This window comes from Dasypus novemcinctus, chromosome 15, assembly GCF_030445035.2.
Source record: "Dasypus novemcinctus isolate mDasNov1 chromosome 15, mDasNov1.1.hap2, whole genome shotgun sequence".
NCBI classification, from domain to species: Eukaryota; Metazoa; Chordata; class Mammalia; order Cingulata; family Dasypodidae; genus Dasypus; species Dasypus novemcinctus.
In genome coordinates, this window is record NC_080687.1 from 58362897 (window position 1) to 58386908 (window position 24012).

The window sequence follows — 24012 nt, forward strand, 5'->3', positions numbered from 1 at the left end:
TGTTAAAGGGTGTGGAGTTTTTATTTTTGGAGTAATGAAATAATTCCAAAATATTTTGTAATGATGAATGCACGTTGTGATTACACTAAAGGTCATTGAATATACACATTAGATAGATTGTATGGTATGTGAATATATCTCAGTAAAATTGCTTAATAAATAAATAAATAATTGTGCAAGAATAACCAGAAATAACAGCTATGTACGACAGGGGAAACAGAGAGATTGAAGGGTGAGGAATTTTCTTGTTTGTCTGTTTTTGTATATTATTATTATTATTGAAATAATGAAAATGTTCTAATGATTGAAGTGGTGAATGCACAACTATGTGATTATACCAAATACCATTTATTTTACACTTTGGATTAATTGTATGCTTTATTATTATGTATCGATGAAATTAATTTGTTAAAAAAGAAAAAATAATAGCTACCAGGCAAATGGATATAGTTCCATGATTGAGTGCCTGTATCCCATGTATGAGGTCCTGTGTTTAATCCCTGGTACTTCCTTAAAAAAAGAAAAGAGCTACCACTCTTAGGTCTGTAAAAAGTAGTGGGCAGGGAGAATGAAGGAAAGGGGCAGGGGGGAGTGAAAGCAAGCCTGTGAAAAAAAGATAAAGTGGTGGTTCATAAAATTTAGAAGAGAGGGGCATTGCTCTCTGAAGAACTAAGATTGGAAGGGAAGAGATAGTTGCCGTGGGAGAGGGACCACCTCATAACTAGTGCTTGGCCTTCTAATGGGACCAAGCTTAGCTGGTTTGGGAAGTGATAAAAGATGATGGAGGATGTGCACAAGAGTTGGAAATGGAAGAGTCTTCTCTCCCTTTCTTCATTGTTGCATTCTCCGCAACGGTGTCTCCCATTGGCAGAACCTACTGGAAACCAGCTACCAAGTTAATCTGGGAAATATAGTTTGGTAGACCTCAGGTCCCAACTTTACAAAGTCTGGGAGAGATAGCAGGTGAAAAACTGGCATAGCCCCCATCACCATTTCTCCCAGTGATTGTCAGGAAAACAGGATTGCTAATGCCTTGCTCTGATATTTCCAGTCTCTGAAGAGCCTGTCAATAGAGTCACTGTTATATGTTCAGTGATACAAATGGATACATATTGCCCAAATATCAAAGGTCAGTTGCAACTACCTTTTCGGCAAACAGAAAAGTTAGACTTTTCTCCCCAAAGATTATCATTATTATTTACTAATAGTTTATTTTACTTATTCTCAGATGGTTAGCCTTTGTGTGATTTCATGTCCAAGAACTTTGCTTATCTTCTTTTACTTCTTCTTATGCTTCTGGGGTTTCTTTTCCTTACTTTCCTCCACATTTGCCTCTCTATTTCTGGTAATGAGGTATCATGGGTATTGATTTTTTTTTTAGTAACTTTCAGTTTGCTACTTAATAAAAAAGAGGTGCTGTGGAATCGTAAATTTTAATTTATTTCAATTTTTAGGTTTTTTTCTTAACCCTTGACTCACCCACTTGGAAGAAATAAGCTTATCCCTTTGGGGAATTATAAGCTCATTCTCTGAAAAAGAAAACAGTGTCTTGCACTTATTTTTTTAATATATTTCTTGTTTTCTTTTACATCATAGGCATTTGTGTGTTATAAAGATGGACATTCTCAGTATTTGAGCTTTCCAAAAAAATACTAAGACAGTTAAGCTCCTTTATGACTCCCACTTATATCGCACCAATGAGACGATTTGAATATTTAGAGAAAATTAATAATAATTGCTAACTCAACAGCTGATTGACAAAAATAATATGGATAGGTCTTGCTTATATTCTAATTTCCATAGCTATTTTAAAAATACATCTTCAGGATGTTAAGAAGCTATAAGAAAGGTACCAAATAATTAAACTGACCAGTGTTTCTTTATTTATTGCATTATTTTGTATTTTGTTATTTTTTTTATGGCAACCCCATTTTTGATGAGAAAAAAATGGTAGGCTTGTTCCAGACAGCTGGGCCAAGCTGCAACTGAGTTTTGAAAAATTGTGCCTCTGTAGTTTTAAGGGAAGACTGACTTGGTATGACATACTAGTGAAGTCTTTATGATACATTATTTTGCTGATATGATAGGTTGAGAAACAGTAAATGAAGGTTCTAAACTATTAAGGGAAAACAATAATAAACAAAGGCAACATTTACCTTGAAGTATTCATTCTTACTAACCAGCTATAAAATTAAAAGTGTATTCTAGTGAAAGAGACTTTTATGACCTGAATTATAGTTCAGGCTCTAATACTTAATGATGTGACCTAGGTAAAGCCATCTAACCTCTCTGGACCTCATTTTGCTTATCTGTAACAAGAGAGAATGAATTAGACCAGGGATAGCAATGAGGATTTATCTTGACCATTCACTCCAGAAAGCATCTTTTGAGTGTAGAGCTGAGAATACTCAGGCTGAGTCTGAGCTTAATAAGAAAGAGTGCCATAATCAATTAGTGTTGTTTGCTATGGCATGGAGGAGGAGGGTGCCTAGAGTGCCATATACTAGCTGTCACCATAGCCTAGATTACCTCCAGGATCGCTTGTACTATGCCATAAAATTCAAGTTATTCATCACTCTAATTTAAATTTATAGGGAAGTGGATTTTGCCCAACGGATAGGCATCCACCTACCACATGGGAGGTCCAGGGTTCAAACCCAGGGCCTCCTGACCCATGTGGTAAGCTGGCCCATGTGCAGTGCTGATATGCACAAGGAGTGCTGTGCCATGCAGGGGTTTCCCCCATGCAGGGGAGCTCCATGCCCAAGGAGTGCGCCCCATAAGGAGAGCCGCCCAGTGCAAAAAAAAGTGCAGCCTGCCCAGGAATGGCATCGCACACAAGAGAGTTGACGCAGCAAGATGATGCAACAACAAAAAAGACCCAGATTCCGGGTGCCGCTGACAAAAGTACAAGCGGACACAGAAGCGTGCACAGCGAATGGACACAGACAGCAGACTACTTGGGGGGGGGGGGGAGGGGTGGAAGGGGAGAGGAAAAAAAATCTAAAAAAAAGGAAAGACTTAAATTATAAAAAAAATAATGATAATTAAAATTTATAAACATAAACTGGAAAATAAAGCCTTTAGGTTCCCTGGTCTAAGTATAGATTTTAGAAAAGAAACATTTTTTATTTTGGAAGTAGGAATGAAGAAGAAAGTTTCTTTCAGAACTTCTTTGAAAGAGTTTTAAAATAATGCAAATTTATCTTCTTTCACTCTTGCATTGTTCCATGAAATGTTTATTGAGTACCAACTTTGAAATTAACACAGTATTGGATATTGAATATTTGCCAAATTGAATTGGAATGGAGGATACAAAGTTGAATAAGACACAACCCTTGCTCTTGTGTAGTTAATGTCCCCGTGGGGGAAGGCAGAAATCCTAGCAGGTAGTTATAATACAACCTGTTAAATGTGATAATGGTCTTGTGAATCCCAGAAAATGAAAGGACTCACTTGGTCTCAAGGAGTTGGCAGCAGGTTTCACAGAGGAGATGATAGCTTAGCTGAGTGTTAAATGAATAAAAATTTGCCTAGTGGAGAACGATACTTTAGATATCTTGAAACTATAGAAAAAAAGAATTTCTCCCTTCAAATTATTTATATTATTATTATTATTATTTTGGCAGTTTGGATTAAGGTGGAGTCTAGAAAATTGAAGCATTATTCCTGGTTGTTCTGATGTTTATTTAAGATACGTCTGATCGGGATATGTGGTCCTTGAAAAGCAATTTAACTGCCTGGGAGAGGAGGGATGAGGTATTTCAGATGGATGCTTTAATTTTTCTGGATGGTAATACTAGGGAGCAGCTTGGAAGAAGTGATGAATGACAACTGTGCTAACCAAAATTGGAACTCAGAGAGAATGGAAAAGGATGCACTGGCTGAGAAAGGCAGTTGGAAGAATTTTTCAGGGAATTTGTGTGTGTGTGTGTGTGTGTGTGTGTGTGTGTGTGAAGTATGCCCGGGAACTAAGGGTTTTTTTCAGGAAAGGAGCTGATTTCCCCAAGGACATAGAGAAGGAAACAGAACCTTGTGCTAGAGAATGACAATAAGGTAAACTATTGAATTATGAGAGTGACTCCCAAGTCAGGTCAATAAGAGTCAGTCACCAGAAGAAAGTTGCTAAGTGGAGCCAGAGAGGGACAAGCTGGTTGTGCACTATCAAATAAAAACATCATTTTTAATATGTGGAAAAAAACACACAAAACACCCAGCACACACACACATCCTCTGTAGGCCATGCTGGTTTCCAGGCAGATGTGGGAAAATTCTCACCCAGGGCTTCTTGGAGGAAAGAGATCCAAATCCCAGGCCCTTTTCCCAGGAGACGTGAAACGGATCTACCTGCTAGCAATGTCACTGACATTGACGCAAATGTTGTTTGGAGGGTTTCATTGTTGATGTTTTGTGTTGTGACCATGTATTGATATGCCCAGTAAATGGAACTAGCACTTGGGTTTGCTGCTTATGCTGCATGTACCCACTTTTTTTTAAAGCTAAAAGATACATTTTATTGTAGAAATACTGGATGGTTTTTTCAAGTTTCAAAGACAGGGATACATCTGTGCCATAGGCTTGAAATGGTACCAGGGACCAGACTTGGTGGTTAGAGCAAACACTATATGCAAGGACCCTTTCTGGCAGCAGATGAGCCTTGTTAGTGCCATGATTGGATTAAGGGTTGTAGGGACCCTTCCCTGTGTGAGATTGTGCTACGGGGCTGAGCAGAAAGGAATCTGCCCATTTACCCCCAGAAAAAGCACATTGCTAGATGAAAAATGCAGTAGGTCTTTTGTTGTTGTTCTAAACAGATAAAACCAGATATGGGAGAGGAAAAACAATGTAGCTTCTATTCTGAATGGGTACTGTCTGTCACATAACATTAGGATTTGTGAGCAGGTGAATCTAGCTTTAGTCACTCATAACACTTTATGGGAAGCCACTCAGTGAACTGACCATTTTCCTGTATGTTTAATGTACTCCTTCAGCAGATTGTCTCCTAGTTGGCAGCCATGACTACTGCTCTGTTCTTTTCACAGTGAGGCATATACAGTAGGAGTAATCAACATTTCAGTTTCAATTTAGGCATATTATTTTCTGGCTGAGACTTTTGTGTGTGGTGTGTTTATTTAATTGTTTTTGTATTTAATTTTGATACAATTTTTTTCTTGCTTTTTTTTTTTTAATAGCTTAAAAGAAAATTTCACAGGGTAGGTAAGAGCTACTAAAACTATATATTAATATTAAAATAGCTGTTTGTACATACAATGACCAGCAATCCTATTCCTATATACACTTAGGATATATGCACTTTCTAACATGTATATGTTAATTCTATAAAAATTTAAAGCAGGGCTTGTTTAGTACCAAACATTTTATTTATAATATTATTCTAGCCTTGTAAAAATAGATTTATTTGTTGTTCTTATTATTAGGATCAAGTGTTTTTGCACAAGAAATTTTTCTTTTTCTTTAAATACTTATGTGTAGCACTTCGTTTTATGACGGTTTCTATACTAGCTATTTCTGTGGTAAACAAAGATGCAGTTAAAACATGGACTAAGGTAACAAAATAAATTATGTCAAAACTTCTTACAGAAGGGAAAATTTTCTATTACCTAATAAGATCAATTGATTGGGACAGAGTATATTTTCTGTTAATATTTATGCATTTATTTTCTTCAATATGGGTTTTACACAGCTCATTTAAACATAATTTGCCTTTGCTACCATCTTTTCTTTCTGTCTTTCTTCATATACATTTTATTGTTCCATATATTTCCTTTTTCTAAAGTAACTGAAGATTGTATTCTTCCTTTCTGTAGATCTATGTACCCATAAAGTACATATATGCATGCTTTTCTCTCTGCCTTTTTTCACTCTAAAATCACTGAAAGTATTGTGTATGTGTGTGTGTATTGTTAATAGAGAAATCGCAAAGTCAGATGTTGAAAGGAACTGAGGACAAGAGTTCTGATTCCTGCGTTCAGACAGGAGATTTCCTGGGCATTGTCAGAAGTTTAGTGCCTTAAATTAAGAACTTGAAGAGACAATAAAATTATAAGCCCTGGGTGAAGGTCTTAAAACAATAAGCTGTAATGTTTTGCAGCCTTTTTGACTTCATAGAATCATTGAATCTCAGAGCTGTATGGGACAGAGTTCAGGCACCCTACAAATTCATGGACATAGTCCCCCACAGTCTCCTGGGTGCTGACATAAAGGGGGTGCCACTTGAACCTGAACCTCTACACAGAGGCATATTGGTACGATGGAGTAGAAATAGTTAGAGACGACATAGTTGTGCCGACTTTGCAGAGGGGACCTCTGGCTTGCTGAAGATGGAGCCCCTTTAAGAAAGCTGAGATGCCTTGAATTTCTCTCGTTTGTGCTTTACTTTTAAATTTTTAAACTTTGCTTCAGTCTTATAGCCTGTGGCATATGAACACAGCTTTCCAATCTTATCTGTTTTTCCAATGCAGGATAAACATGTTGGGTTTAGTTAAATTATGAATGCTGATAATATTCATTTGGTACAATTTATATTCTTCTTTTATCTTTTTATTTTTGACAGTTTCTGCTGGGACATAAAGCATAATTATGTTCTTGGCATCCTCCCTTAGAAGTTTTAAATCAGTTCATGAGGCTTTCAGCACGGCTCCTGTCATTTATCCATCAGCATCCAGTCCATTTAATCCCGGCCTCTCAGCCCAGCAGCCCAAGCCCCTGTTGTGAGTGATTGGCCTGCTCGAGTGCTCCCAGCTTCTCCTGTCACATCGCATTTGCATAAAAGAGGACAGATAACCAAATTTGAGCACACAAATGAAAATGCTAAGCGTTAAACCTGTCACAGTTGTTGTTCATCTAATTGTGAAAAATTTGATTTGCTCGCCTTTCACTGTTTGTCATATGGACCCCCTTCTCAAATGTGCCTTGGCTTCTGCTTCTAGAAGGGTAGTTTTTAAACTCTTGAGCACAAGCAGTCCACCCTGGGGATTACTTACCTCTCCTACCAGCTTTTAATGTTGGCTCATCTTCTTGACTAAATTAGGCCACCATGGCAAACAAACACATAATTAAAAACCAGGAAAGACAACTGCAGTTGCCCTACTTAAACAGTTTTACAGTACTGAAGTGGGCCTTTTCGTGCACATTTGATAATTTTATTTCTTTATATAGACTTTTGGTAGGAGAAATTTATGGATGGGTGTTGTAGCGAGCTGTTGTTATTTCAAAACTCATGGGCTATTTTGTTTCTTACTTTCTGTTCATCAAAAAGCAAAAATTGTATAATGGGTCTTCAGAAGCACATTCTTATTCCCTGATACCTTACCTGACATATCACTATACAATTTAATCACAGTTCCAAATGATTCCATTTGAAATAATATTAGAAACAGTGGATATACTTCCTTTGCATATAACAATTATCTGAGCTTTGTTTAAACAGTATATATTATGGGTGATTTGAAAATCTGTATGTGTAGTATGTACAATCAGGTTTAGTATTTATTATAATGAGCGTTAACTATTTCCTTTTTATTGGCATTAGGTTGGTGATTTTCTTGATGCCCATTTAAAAAAAAATACATGTGGTATGTTTATAAAGTCACCAAATTTGTTTTACCAAAGTCACATGAGAAAATGTCTTTTTAAAATAACATCTCTGATAGCTTTACCATATTAATTTGTTGCTCATATATGAGGTATGTTATGTTCAAGCAACAATGAAGATGGCATTAACTAAACTTGAATGCTTTTAAAGTTGAATATAGCATAAATTGACTTCGAGAATTGGAGGGCTATAGTCTTGAAATTGGGCTGAAATGAAATGTGACATGTGATGACATTTTGTGGTTTATCAAAGTTGAATGTAACATCATTTTATGCAGTATTCCTTTGGGATTTGTTTTTAGTAGGTCATATGAAATGGATTAGTGGGAGGAATATTTGACTGTATGTACATACCTGCATATATATATTTATATAACTCTTCTATCTTATGCAGTCATAATCTAAAGAAAACAATTTTCCTTTCTTTTTGCCACAACTCCCCTAAGATGGAGAGAAATTAAACTGAACTTAAAAATTTGAGTTGTGCTGATCTCTCAACAATATTTCATCCCTTTTTTTCAGAGAACTTCGATTATGACATAATGCTCACTCTTTTAAAACATCCATGATTAATTTAAGAGTTGAGTTTGAAAAAATCTATTTTTCACAGATATAGGGGTATAAAAATTTTCATCCCTACTACATTTGCTTGTACTTTACAATGCTTTATGTTATTGTGATTTTTCATTTTGTAAACAAAAGTCTATGGGAGCCTGTATGTATATATGGCTAGTTACACAGGAACAATAATGGTAAATCTTAAGTATGAAATGTTTTAATATATCTAAACCAAAAATATGGAAAGGACCACAAAAATTAATTTAACGTTCCAGGAAGGATTGAATGAAACCACTACCAGAGAAATTTCTTATTAAAGCACTTAGTACAGGGCCTAAATACAATGCGCGAACAAAATAAATTAGTAGTCTACACTATTTTCTACTTTCATTCTACTTCCAACTTGTGCTAATTCTTCTTCAGTAATATTTCTTAATCTTTTCCACCGGTATTTCATTTTCATACTGGTTTAATTATGGGACCTATAATTGTGGAGGCAGCACTAACACTGTGGTTAATAGTTTGGACTTTTGAGCCGGACTCCACGGGTTCAAATCCTGCCCTATGCACTCATTAGTTGTGTGATCTTGGGTATAACTCATAACCTCCTTCAGTATTTTTCTCTTTTATGACAAGGAGATGATAGCAACACCTTCCTTGTGAAATAGTATTGAGATTAATGGAGTTCATGGATGATACTTTAAATCAGAATTTGGTCCATTAGTAAATGCTCTGAAATAGCCGTTATTTTAGTTCATACAGGATTGTTTTACATTTGCCATTTGACCTATTTTAAATCCTTTTCTAAGATTTTTCAGCAATCATAGTTAACATTTTAGTGGCTTTATATAAAATTCTATGGTTCACCTATTATTTTGCCAACTTTTGGATATTCGTTTTATTACATAGCTTTCCCCATGATAATAAATAAATGTATCTTTGTTCATTCAGTCTTCATCTCATCCCTCCCGCCTTTGTATTTCCAGAGTGAGATTCCTGGTTCATATAGCATGAACATTTCACATATTTTGGATTGTATTGCAAAATTGTCACCCAAAAGATGAAATCACTTTACAATGGAAACAGGAATCTTTGCCCTTGCCAGAGTTGTCCTTGCTAACATTTCCTGCCTTTGTGTATTCATCATTTCGAAGTCACAGCCCAGGTCAAGGACTCTTCTAAACTACTGCCATGTCTTTTCTTGCAGTTCCGATACCCTCCATCTTCTTATTCATTTCACATTAGCATAATTCTTCACAACCATTGTTTATCTCATGGGACTGTTAGAATTCTTCTTTTGTAGCTTCGAATTCTTTTTAAATAAAGTTAAAAGTTTTTATTATTTAAAACAAACCATCCAAATCAATTGTCGTCTATGATGTCTATGATTTCTATTTTATTCTATTGGGAGATTGTGCAGCCTAGTTCAAAGAGTGCCGACTTTTCAAGTCAGACAGATCCATGTTTGAGTTCTGATGTTATGACTCACCAAGTTGTGTAACCACAGGTAAATAACAGATTCTGTTAACTTCAATTCCTCATGTTTATTATAAACATCTTATCAAGCTTATATGGTTACTGTAATATAAAGTGTGTGAAATCTTGACAGGCATTGGGCACTTGCTATGTAATAGTTCATTTATTCTTTCAATCTCTGCTATATTCCTATTCTTGCTCTTTTCTCAAAATATTACTTGCAAATGTTTTCCCTCTCCTATCTCCAAATGACTCTGGACAATTGAGATTCTTTTTTGTGCTCTGCTGAATTTTTTTTTTCTTTGAAATCTTTTCTTTTTTTCCTCTATATTAGCCCTACCTGCTTCTCTTATTTGGGATTTGAAGATCTCCTAAATGGATGCTTTAAAATATAGACTTTTTTTTTTGTTTGAGTATTAAGCTTAAATTGGAGTAAAATGATGAGGGAATCCATGAATTAATATGAAAATAAAAGTTGTCACTTGTGCCAGGGAGAGAAAAAGGGGAGAGAAAAGGTTTTATGGAATTCTTTCTCTTCCATGGTCAACAATTTTTGGCTTATTATGTTTACATAGCATATGAATACTTTCCACTCATTTTGTCCCATTTAAAATTTTAATTGGATACAATATTTCCATGATTTTAGGAACTTACAAGTTAGTTGTGAAAATAAATGAACACATATTTTTAAAAATACAGATAAAGATTATAAAATAAATATGTCAGTAACATGATATGACATAGAACAAGGTTTGCAAACTCAAGTGGTATATGCTGCATGAATTATTTTAAAATTATTAAAATTTCAACAATAACAACACTAGTTTCACCAAACAAAATATATCTATGAGTGGCATTCTGTGGAATGCTGACTCATGACTCCTCATATATAAACTGTGCTGTATTTATGGAGTCAACCTTGGTTCAGAAAGACTTCATGGAGACATTGGAACTAGGCTTTAAATGGCAAGTGGGATTTGGCTAAAGATGGTAGGCCATATTCCAAGTAGAGGAGATGCATGGGAAAAGACAGAGAAAGAAGAAGATATTTCCTAAGATCTGTGAATTCCTTTCACTTTATTTGAGAAGAAATTCATACTCCTGACAATAACTTCAATGATAAAGAGTTGATGTCTATCCTGTATGCAGTAGCAAGCAATGGAAGCCTTCTCTTCTCTACCCTGGGGTATTAACATAATAAAAGTAAGGTTTTAGGATAATTGTGCAAGTTGTCTGCTGAAATTGGGAAATGGAAAAATATGTGGAGAAAAGGAGAAAAGTTAGAGGATGATTTCAATCCTCTAGTCCCAGGGTGAGATACTAAGCACCATCTAAATATAATGGTGGAAAAAACAAAGAGAAGAACGTAGAAAGGAAACATTTCATAAAAAGAATTAATAGATCTTCAGACCAGATAAAAGATTAAAAAATCAAAGTTCATTGATGTTTCAAGTTTAGGTAAAATATTAACTAAAATAATGAAACAGAGTGAGCTGGCTCTGGGGGAAAATTATGAGTGTGGTTTTAGATATGTGAAGTAAGATAATCAAGTGATGCAGTGTGTCTCAGACTGGGGTGATTGGACTGGAGGTGGAGATTTGATGATCAGATATGAAAGTTGCTGGGAAGGAAAAAATAGATATTGGTGGTCAAGAATCAGGGAATATAACTTGTGCCAGTAATTTAACATTGAAAGAAAAAAGCAAGCTAGGGAGATAGCTTAAGCAAGTAAAAGAATTTTATTTTTCAAGGAAAGAGAGGAGATTGGAAGAAGGTGGTGAATTAGAGATATCTCTTATTTATGAGGGAGGTGATTTTTCCGTTAGTTCTTCTCTTGCCTAACAAATCGCATGCTCATATTGCTTATAAGTCAATTCACATATTGCGTTGGATCAGAAGATTAGGACCCCTTTTTTTTTTTGCTACTCTGATGACAAGGATTTAGGAACTCATTTTTATCTAGCACAGGAGTTAGCAGCAGAGTATAAAGTAGGAAAAGAAGCTGTGCTAAAATCCTTGAAGTTGTGTGTGAATTAAAAATGTTTTAGTAGGTGTTTTAGTTTCCCAACTGCTAAAACAAATACTAAACAATGGGTTGGTTTAACAATAGGAATTTATTAGCTCATGATTTCAGAGGCTAGAAGGCTTGCTTCCTCCTGGGATCAGTATTTTCTGGTTGGCTGGAAATCTTTGCGCTTCCTTGGCTTTTCTGTCACTTGGCAATGCACATGGTAGCATCTACTTCTTTCTCTTCTGGGTTCCATTGACTTCCAGCTTCAGAGGAAGTAGCTTAGTAGTTGAGTGCATGCTTTGCATGTACAAGGTCCCTGGCTCAATTCCCAGTATCTCCTAAAAAAATAATAATAAAAAAGGACCCCTATTTACAATGAGTTTACACCCAACAGACTGTGTGAAGATTAAGAACATGTTTTTCTCAGGTATATACCTCTAAGCCATCACAGTAGAATTCTTCTTTCATGAACTTTAATGACCTGCTTTGGAATTTTGTTAAGCATGCCATTGGATTTGTAATGCAATGATAAATTTTCACTGGGAGCTTGGAAAGATTTTAATTGCCAAGATCCAGTCACTGGATGAATGATTCGTATGGTCATTTATAGCCATGACAGGCACCACCACTCCCCTCCAATGTCTGCTTTCTTCTCCACCTCTGGGCAGATATGTAGGCTGCATATCCCTGCCTCCTGCTGCCCCCCGAGGCTGGGCATGCCCTGTGACTTGCTTTGGCCAAGGAGTATGAGTGGAAGTACTCTGTGGTAGTACGATGCTTCCTTCCAGCTTGCTTGTTCCTCCGGCAGCAATCCTGGGCAGGTGCCCTAAGACAGAGCAGGTGGCTATGGAGATCAGCTGCCCTGGAGCATCGCCTGGACCAATGAGAGATAAATGTTTGTTGTCTTTTGTTTGTGTATTTAACCACTGAATAAAACCACTGAATTAAAGGGGGGGGGGGGGGGGGGGAGAAAAAGGCAATGGCAGGATGCCTAAAGTTCTCTCTTCAGTTCCTGAAATGTTTATAGTGATTCGAAATGTGAATCCTAATTCTTAGAATATAAATGTTATATCACAACATCCAGGCATAAACAAGATAATAATAGCAGCTAATATTTATTAAGCTCTTGCTGTGTGCCAGGCCCTGTTCTAAGTTCTGGTCACCCTCTCATTCAACCCTTAGGACAGTCCTAAGAGATGACTACTGTTAACCTGGCCATTTGGTAGATGAGGAAACTAAGGACCAGAGAAAAGGCTGAGTAACTTGTTAATGGTGGATTCGAGGTTCACATTCAAGTCTGTCTAATTTTAGATTCTGCGTACTTAAAGATGACACAAACTGCCTCACAATGTGCCCATAAAAGGTGAACAGTAACTGACACTCTGAATGCTCTGGAACCAGGCGTTTCTGAAAATAAAACCCTTTTTTCTCTTCTGTTATATTATGTTCACCAAACCTTCAAATCTGAGATCCTTTCTGCTACTACCAATCAGTAAAACTGAAAACTGAAAGATAAGATACAGACTTTTTTCTTTTTGAGGTGAGATAGTTTATAAAGATAAGAACCCTTGATTAGCTTCTGAGTGGGATTAACAAAGCCTAGTAGAAGAAGTTTGGTTGGTTGATTGTCTTTTTTTCCTTTTAATTCTAAAGATTTGTTCGATTTTATTTATTTCTGCCCCCCCCCCCCCCCATTGTTTGTGCTCACTCTCACTCTCAGCTCTCTGTGTATGCTCATCTTCCTTTACCGGGACCCGAACCTGGGACCTCCAATGTGGGAGGGAGGTGCCCAGTCACTTGAGCCACCTCTGCTCCCTGGTTGGTTGGTTCTATACCTATGGGAAACTGAACTCCACAGATAAGATAAGTCTTTGGCCAGGCAGACCACTTCAAGGAGCAATTATTTAGCACTTCTGATGTACAAAGGACGGGGCTAGGTAGTAGGAGGAAGCACAGATAAATAACACATCAAAATACCTTATTTTAAGAGTCACGGTTTTTATGATTATTTTCTACATCCACTTAGAGAAGTGATATATAGTTTTATTGTAAAATAACTGCATGTAGGTAGCAAAAACGAAATGGATCTAAATAAAAATTATATTCAGGTATGTTAATAACTGTGCAGATAGTACTTGTGTGCCTAAAGTATGGAAAACATTGTTCTAGACCACACTGTACTATGGCTGACCAAGGGCTGGGATTATTATTTAGGAGAGGCTAGACTCTGCTGCTGCAACAAACATCCCTAAATCCAGGGGCTTAAGAAAAGTAGTTGATTTATTTACACTACAGACTAATGCTACCTGAGGGGGTGATAGATTATGAGGGTGGAAGCTGGGGCTCTGTTCCATACCTCTTACAACATTCAACATGGGCTGAAATATCAAGTAGGGACCAATCTCTAAAAGGTTAAAGAGTTTGGACCTTATCCTGAAGGCGAAAAAGATCAGTGCTTTCAATGACTTTTGATCTATTCATTATAAGCACAGGCATTGTCCTGGCCTAGGAAGGCCATATAATATGTTGCCTGGGGAACTATCAGTAAAATTTTGTGATTCAAATCTAATTTATGAAAATCCAGATGTTTACTGCAGATAAATATGGGGATTGTTCATACTGCAAAGGAGTTCTTTGCTTAAATAAAGAATTGCAGGGTATCCTTTAGTAGTAAAATCTTTTAGTATGGGCTTTTTGAAATCAATATTTATTTCTGTTTATACCCAACTTTTTAAAAGCTCTTCTGTGATGTGGAATCCTACCCATTTCACAGTGAAGATAGCAATGTAACTATTTAAAATGTGAATATTGATTCCATTAACATGAACAGCAAATGGATTTTTTCCCCATGTGAATGCAATGAAAGTACTGTAATTCAGATTCTGAGCTTTGTAACAAGTATAATTTTGAGGGGCAGGAACTTTTTTTTTAGTTATTATTTGAGTACCCCCAAACTCTTGGTTTCTGTTTCTATGTGTCCTACCTTGTTTCACTGTCTGCTTACATGGCTGTCTTCTCCATTAGCTCCTGGACTTGGGGGGCTATGTTATCTTTGTCTTTCTATCACCTGACACAGGGCCTGGCACCAAGTAGATGCTCAGTAAATATTTGAACACCCTCTTTTGCATTTTAAAAAACAAATTCTAATAGAGAAGGCTTTGCAAAGTTAATTTCATCTCTGCCAACCATGACTTTATTTACAATTCATCAGTCCTTACTTTCTTTGGTTTGTACCTTTGCTAGAGGTAACAGCTGATCTTTAAGCAATCCAAAAGAAAGAACAAATATACTTCAAGAGAGCTAATGCATTCTTATATTGTTGATTCCTGTGACTGAGTGAGAAAAATGAGTGCATCTGTATAGTTGAGAAATAAACATTAAGCAACCTGAGTGTAGTTATCTTGTTTTGAACACTAAGAACAATTTATCAGTCATTACACTCTATAAGTACCAATCAAGTGTATGTTTCTCCTCCAAGCTAAGTAATAGAGAACTCTGATGGCAGGAGTATGCTAAAACTGTCTATTACATGGTCTTCAAATGCTTGTGACTTTAATTTCTAGGAAGATGCTTATTGTGTTTAAATGTCAGTTTCCCAACAGCCATAAATCTCAAGTGGGACAGCCAAATAACTGGACAGTCAAATAACTGGAAAATAACTTGCAAAAAATTGAGCTCTTGCTTTATTACCTATCACTTTCCAAGAATTTTTTTTTTTTCTCCCAGGTACATTTCTATGACATCTCTTATATTCTGAAGTGTCTATACTGATGTGAATTCTCAATTCTGTTCCGTTTGTGCTATTGAGATCTCTGGTGCACAAATAATCCCCATTCCTTTCATTTAAGCTTAAGCATCATTTGTTATCCTTGAAATTTATGTGACAAACCAGAATTGTGGCCATGTTTGCATTTGCTCCTGGGTGTGTAAAACTTACAAAAGAAAGTAGATAGCAGCTGTATTCAGGCACAGGTTAGCACTTGAGTTCAGTAATAAAGGACCTGACAGTAATTAAACCACCTCAGAGTAGTGAAATAATTGTACACAGTACTAAGGAAGGCCCACCCTTGGATTGCCCACCACAGCTAAAAGAAAGGAAGTCCTGGGCTTGGATGGAAGTATCCATGCCAGATATTTTCTTTTGACAGTTTTGAAACATGACGTTGATCAGAGACATTTAAATTAGTGTATATGTGTTTGAATGAAGTGTTTGAATGAAGGATAATGCTGGAGTGACAATATATTTATGTTTTCTAGATGTTTTAGAGCATTTAGGTCTAGGGACCAAATTTTTTGGAGTTCCTTGCTAACCAGAGAGACACCATTAAACCAAAGCAATTTCTTGTGGTAGTGGTGGGGTATGTGTGACAGCCATTGTCCCATAATCAAGCAGGGTGAATCTTCTTTCCCGGCTCTCCTTGTTGTTTCAGTTCAGAAAGCAACACTTTAAGCTATTTTGATAAAGGGGAGTGAATAGGGATGAAGAGACCAATTAACCAATTTTTCTTGGCCTTTTCTCACACATAGACACATTCTGAACAACACCCCAGTTTTGATGTATTATTTTAATTAATCCCAGTCTTTTGATTCCTGCAGAAAGAAGGTTAGCAAATGTAACAATGCTCGAGAGTTTCTTTATCGTAAAAGACACATAATTTCAAGCATTTAATAAGGTAGATTTATTCTGGGTAGTTTAGCTTGCACATTCACTCAAACAGCCCTCCCCAAAGACAACATTAAAAATGTGATTAGTTAGCTGCCATCAATAACACAAAATAGGAAAATGCTCTCTGAAGGGACAGCTTTGTGGAGGGCACTGCACAGTGTGTAGTAAAAATATATGGCCTAATAAGTTTACATTTGCAGGCTCATTTGTTAAAACTCTTGAATTTCTAATTTGTGTCGGAAAGATAAATGGATGGAGCCACAGTAAAGTGTGAGATTAATACTGATGGATGGGGATTCAGTTTTTTGCTAGCCTCTTAGTTCCACACAACCCAGTAGGCAGTTTATAGGAAAACCAAATGTAAATAAAAAGAAGGACATTATTTACTCTGGTTGAAACCATTTACCAGTTATTTTGTTCCTTTCGACCCCACAGTTAAGGAAATTTCTATATAATCTAATTATTATACTCCAGTAATCAAAAGACCTGCAATTTATAATTTGATGGTTATAAGATTGCTCCCCAGCAGCTCTATTATGTAGGGAACAGATGATTTAGGGATTGTCTTGTCCCTAAAAGGTATTTCTGGAAACAGCATGGGAAGAAGGCGTGGGTTCTGAGGAAAGGTATAAAAATAGTGAGCTTTTTCACAGCCCAAACTTTAGGAAAACAGAATGAGACTTCTGTTGTTGAGGGAAGTCGGTAGAAGAAGGAAAAAGTAATGGCTTTTTTTGCTGTCTTGAACTCCCGACACCTGGGTACAACCCTCAAGGCCTCAAGCAGCCCCACATTATGCGTCCTCCTACTGCTACCTGAATTTCCTCCCTTGGTGTCACTGATGACCATTAGATCAGGAGTGATGGCACTGTCAGTGCAAAGATGGATGGGAGTCACTACCCCAAACATTTAGTGTGGCAAAAATCACTCTGACATCATGAGACGAATTCCTGAAACATTTGGAAACTCTAGCCGTTTTAACTGAAGATAGACACCATTCTAATCATGAAATATGCTCTAAATTTTGTGCAAATATATCACAGGATCTCCTTCAGGGGGTGGACATCAGCAAATTAGCCATTCAATAGGTCTTGTTGGAATATAGCTGTTACTCTCGATTCTTCTGACAGGAGCAAAGCAGAGCTGGAGTGCACACAGGAGAGAGCGGAAATGGTAAGGGAAGCCTTTAGCCGGAAGTCTTCCTGTAAAGGCAAACCTGGAGTGCAGCCGGAGCCTGGTCTTCCTGGGAGCCCGCCCAGTCCTCCACAGGAGCATGGAGCATGGGGTCTAAGCATGTAAACACACCCTATGCCTGGCAGGTTCCACTAATGAAAATGTAAATAGAGCTGAGTTTGGTTTTACTCCGCTTTGTCGAATCAGAGTCTTCACTAACGAAAGTTGACAGGAACTCTAAAATTGCAGAGGGTGTTCACAGGTGTGATAAAAGAAAACCTTTTCATGCAATTTAAGATCTCACAGTTTGAGCAATTCATGAATCGGGCGGCCTCCCATGAAGTAAAAGGGAGCTCTGTCAAAAGAGTGGAAAAGGACGCTCATATTGGGCGAGCACAGCAGCAAGTGAGGACAAGTTCTGGCTGGCTGACATTAAGTTTCCGTTTTATATAGGGGCATCTTACATAGTGGGAGCAAATCTACATTGGATAGTATGGTATGCCTGTTCAAGTCGATAACAGTCTACTGGAGCAACACTAGGTTTGTCTCCAGGTGATGCTTGTCAGCATCCCTGTAGGGTTGTTCCAATTTCTTGGAAAATTTCTGCAGGTCACTTGTTTTTGTCTTCTGGATAAGCCCTTCTTGGAAAGAGGTCTTCTCCCAACACTGCCCAATGTAGGTGGCTGTTTTATTTTACTTAACAGATGTGTGGAGGAGTGGTCTGTGTCAGCCATTTCTGCTCACCATTCCTTCAGGTAACTAATGAACATTTTGATTTGTATACCATTCATTCATTTGCTTGTTCATGCATTCAGCAAATAATTGTCAAGTGCCTATAAGGATCCAGGTGTTGGTACTAGGTACTGGGGAATCCATGGTGAGCTGGACATGATCTTCCCATTTTAGAGATGATGCTCTAGAAGGAGAGAAAGACAGTAAACACGTTAATAATGGAATGAGTAAGATCATTTAGATAGATTTCCCTCAGGAAGGGGCACCTGAGCTAAGATTAGGGTCATGAGTAGTAGCCAACCATGTAAGAATCTCTGGAGGAGACCATCCCCAGCAGAGAAGTCTGGAGACCAACAGTGCCTTGGGATATGAAGTTGAAGAGATAGGCCGGGCAAGATCATGTAAGATCTTAAATGTCATGGTCAGGAATCTCACTTTTAGTTTAGATGCCATAGGAAGTAAATGAGGGTTTAAAGCAGAGGGGTGATATACTCCAATTTCTGCCTTAGTTCCCCCTGGCTGCTCTGTCGGGACTGCAGTGAGGCAGGGCAAGTGTTGAAGCAGGGGAGGATGACAGTTTGAACCAGAACTACAAGGTAATTAAAAGATTAGATGTAGCAGTGAGGGAAAGAAGGATCCAGAAATGGTAAGAAGGGTCTAGATTTGGGCTTTTCTGGTGGTGCCTTATATGACTGAGATGGGGAAGATGAGAAGAGATTTGAAAGGGAGGCCAGGAATCAAATGTTCTATTAATGACCAGAGTTAAGGTCAAAATGTCCATCAGACTTCAAGGGGATAAGCGGAGTAGGCAGACCTGAGTATGTATACTTAGGTAAAGAGTGGTCTAGATAAGAGATTAAATTTGGGAATCATATAGATGGGATTGAATAAGATCCCCAAAACAGTGTAGAGAGAAGCTGGAGAAGCACACTAGCATGAAAGTTTTTGTTAGATTTTGCCTCCCTCTTTATTATTTCTCTCCTCCTGTCTACCCCCACCTCTACGCTCCCCTTCCTTTCCCTTTCTCTCTCTGCCAGGGATTTATCACACATCTAAAAGCAGTATCCAGAGAGAAATTCCCCATTTGTCCTTGAATTCCACACTGACTCCACTCCCATCCCAGCATAGCTCAAAGAGTTAGTGTGGGGTTGTGGAAGGAGCTTAGGCTCAGGGAATAGAAAAATCTGGGATGTGTCTTTGATTCCACTGCTTACAAACCATGAGATGGGCAAGCCACCTACCTTCTCAGAGTATTGTGAGGATTCAATAGGATACACATGTAACAGCACTTTATAAAGTAGTTCAATTCCCTGTCTATCCTTCATTAACCTGAAACAAGACATAAAATATTAAAATTATAGAGGGGAATTAAAAAAAAAATCAATGTGGAATAATTGTGTGGCTGTTTCCAAAGGTGCTGGCATCAACAGTCAAACACTTCCATCACTAAGATGTACCTGGTCGTTGTTAAACAGGCGCTGGCTGCCTGCCAAGAGTTAGGAATTGAGGCTCTCTTCCCACCTCTCCTCTACACTCTCAGAAGCTCAGGTCATAACTGTGGCATGTGCTGGCCTTGGGCCAGATGCCTCCAGGCCTGGACTGGTCCTCTCCGGAGCCTGAGCCAGTGAAACAGTTTTTAGCCTTGGGCCCTCTGGAGAGATTTCTGAATAAACTACATCTGTCAATCTGGCGCTGTATAGCACGCCTCTTCAAAGAACTGTCTCGAATGGGCAGTTCAGCTAAGGATAATTTTAGTGCTGATTAGTTTTGTGTGCTCTGGTTATATCAGTCCAGGGAATGTGGCCTTGTTTGGAAATCTGTTGCTCCTCTAATCGGCTTAGAAATTAGCAGGAGATGAACACAAGCCAGGCAGTCGATAAACATTTATTGAGCACCTACTACATTTTTAAAAAAGGATCTCTTTAAACAGGATTGCCAGAAAATTATCTACACCTTTGTTTAAGTTGTGACCCTGAGCCCAATGTTTGCCTCTGGTGTAGGTATGCAAAGGAAAGAGGCTTTGTCACAATACAGAACCACACATCGGATTGGGGAAAGGAAAAAAAAGTCCAAACATATTGAAAATTTTTATTTGGAGTCATCGGTCCTAAAAAAAGAAGCAGTATATAGAATAAAGATGAGAGGCTTCTGAAAGTTTTCTTTGGTGAATATTACTTGTAGAAAACTGGAAGCTAAAGATTTCTTTAGGAAATTCTAGGACTAGATTTATCATGCACTTATGGTTTCCTTGCTTAGGGCTAAGAGGAATTAGAGGGAGTATAAAAACACATAGGCTAGATGTATTCTCTTCTTTTATGGTCCCTTGATCTAAGGCTAGTAGAGGAATTTGTGTTGGTGAGTGAATCCTATAAACTCTAAAATGGAGATAAGAACCTTTTCAGAATTTTCTTAGGTGAATTATGTGGTAAAACATGAAGGTGCAGATTAATTTTGAAATTTCTAGGACTATATTCTTATTGAAAAATTCCTAATGGTTCCCAACTGCCTGCAAGATAAAATCCAAGCTCCTTAGCTCAGTGCACAAGTCTCGACATATGTCTCAGCATAATTTATCCTTAAAACTTATCCTAATTGCAGACTTATCTTTTATACTCCCTACCATTGCATTCTGGCCTCAGTTACAAGAAAGTACTTGTACTTGCCCAAAACACTGTGCTCCTTGCAGTGTCGTTCCGATGCTACTGCTCCCCAGACTGGAATGCTGCCCTTGTCCTCTGCTAGCCCCCCTGACCTTCAAGGCTTGGCTCAAACGCTGCCCCCAAAGGGCTGCCCCCGCCTCACCTGCGCTTACTTCTCTTCCAGGGCTCAGTCCCCTTCTCCTGCAATGGTCTGTTTGGCTGTTTGTTTCCTTCTCATGTATTAATGGTGAACCCCTCAAAGAGAGAAACCTGTGCTTTTGTCCTCACACACTTGAGTGTAAGGACAAAGGCATATGGAGTCAGAAGGAAGGAGAGTGTTGTTCCCAATTAGTGCCTCTGCACTAGTGACAGGGACAGGACAAGGGGCATTGGAGAGCGTGGTTACAGCTATCCATAGTTAAACAAAGAGGTTTTATTCTGTGTGCGTGAGTGTGTGAGGTTGGGGCGGGAGGGGTCGGCTAAGGCAGAAAAGATATTTGCGTGCTTGAGACTGGCACGAAGATCTGGAACAACGTTTTCCCTTCATTATTTAGAGAGGTTTATACGTTTTCCAGAGAATTTTAGACTCATTAATGAGCATGTTTGTGACTTTTTGTTCTGCAATGTGATAAAAAGGAATTCAGATGACAGCTCTTAGTCTGTTATTGGTTAAGGGGCTATATAATGTTAATTTGAATAAAGCACACCTTAAATGAGTGTCCCTTATTTGGAGGCCACAAACTTTCAAATCAGAAATTCCATTCAGTCAAATATTAAGGTGCTTTATTTCCTATGTCAGTAATTGAAAACCCAATTCTTCAGAATCAAACAACCTGTCAGCCACTGTTTAATCAGAATTTTAGGAAGGATTGATTCTGTAATGACTCCTCATAAGTTTGCTTTCCATCTTCTCCATGTTGATGACATCTCGCAAATGTATACCCAAATTTGCCTCTCAGTGGGAATGCATATTTGGCATTTCAAAGACTACAAAATATGATCTAGAAAATAAACACTGCTGTAGTAATTTTGATGGTTGATCATCTGTTTAATGTAATGCCAGTTAACTCTGAGACTGTAAATTAGGCTGGCTTGATTTATTATCAGTTTTCAGTGTTGTTTAGCATCCTGAACAAGAAAACAAACCAAAACAAAAAACCTCACAAAACTGAGGGAGAATGAAATGTAAGGATGAAGTTTTATCTTTATGGGAAGAATAGTCAAATATTTTCCCATATCTAAATGTAGATTACTTTAATAATTCTAAGACACAAAATGGTTTTGATATTTTCAGATTTAAGGAAATGATATTCCAGACAAGGGTCTATTCATTTTATTTCATGATATTGGCCTGCTTTCTTCCCAAGGAGAAAGCCAAGGCCTCCCTTAGTGCTTATATTGATTCAGAAAAATAACTTCCTAAGGAATTCTTGAAATGGGTATTTGGTGAGTTTTACGTTTATATGACTTAATTGGTTTTATAAAATACTGTTTTTTTTATTGATTTTTTTAATGTCATATGGACATAGCTTTAGAATTGGACTTATTATATTTCAGATCCTGATGTGTCAAAAACTTACCTGGGATACAGAAACTTTTATGTCCACCAAGTTCTGTCTTTTGAAAATAAATATGTGAATTTAAGAATCTCACATATGGGAAGCGGATCTGGCTCAACGGACAGAGTATCTTCCTACCACATGGGAGGTCCAGGGTTCAAACCCAGGGCCGCCTGACCCATGTGGTGAACTGGCCCACGTGCAGTGCTGATGTGCACAAGGAGTGCCCGTGCCACGCAAGGGTGTCCCCCGCATAGGGGAGCCCCACGAGCAAGGAGTGCGCCACGTACGGAGAGCTGCCCAGCCCAAAAAAAGCACAGCCTGCCCAGGAATGGCACCGCACACACGGAGAGCTGACACAACAAGATGATGCAACAAAAAGAAACACAGATTCCCAGTGCCACTGACAAGAATCTAAGTGGACACAGAAGAACACACAGTGAATGGGCACAGAGAGCAGACAACTGGCAGGGGGGAGGGTGGGGAAGGAGAGAGAAATAAATAAGAAATAAGTCTAAAAAAAAAAAAGAATCTCACATATGACATAAACCCAAGAACTGCAGACGATGCTCAGTTCAACTCAACAAACGTGTTGTACGCTACAGAAATAACCAGTATGATTCCTGCCTCCCTGGCCTGGTGGGTTCACTTTGGTGATGTGTGTTTATGGGTGTTTAGAATCTGAGGTAAGGAATGGGATGACTAGAAAATAAAATTAATTTCAGAAGATTATCTTCTATTTTTATCTAAATAACGCACACATAATTTTAAATGTCAAGGTGTTTTAGTGAAGACTTATAATAAAAAAAATTCACAACTGCTAGCCTATTCATCCCTGTGTCTCAGTTCAGTTCCCCAGAAACAACTACCTTCAAATCTTTCAGGTGTTTATTTCTAAACAATATGCTTAGACTGCTATTTATTTAAAATTGACTCAATGAATTTTAAATTGACTTATCAATTTTAGAAACACCTACTAACTTGCTATTATAGTAGATGAGGATAAAGGTCTCTTCAACCCCTTACTGCATCTTTTTTTTTTTTCCCCTGCTTGACAGCAGGAATTTACCGGATCATGGTTTTGAGGCTAGCAGAGTCCAAAATCAAGGTATCAGCTAGGCTTGCTTTCTCCCCAAAGAATATAGCATTCTGGTGCTGGCCCCCAGCAATCCTTAATGTTCCTTGGCTTTTTTTTTTTTTTTTAAGATTTATTTAGTTTATTTATTTCTCCCCACCCCCTCATTGTTTGCATTTGCTGTGTCCGTTTGTTGTGTGCTGGATTCTCTTTCTAGGAGGTACTGGAAACCGAACCCAGGACCTCCCATGTGGGAGGGAGGTGCTTAATCACCCGAGCCCTCTCTGCTCCCTCCATTGTTGCATCTCTCATTGTGTTTCCTCACTGTGTCTCTTGGTTGCGTCATCTCACTACATCATCTTGTTGCATCAACTCGCTGAGCCAGGTGGTTGCCTTGGCTCGCCATATTGCTCATCTTCTCCAGGAGGCACCAGGAACTGAACCTGGACCTCCCATGTAGTAGGTGGGAGCTCAGTTGCCTGAACCCCCCTAGACTTTTTTTTTTAAGAAAA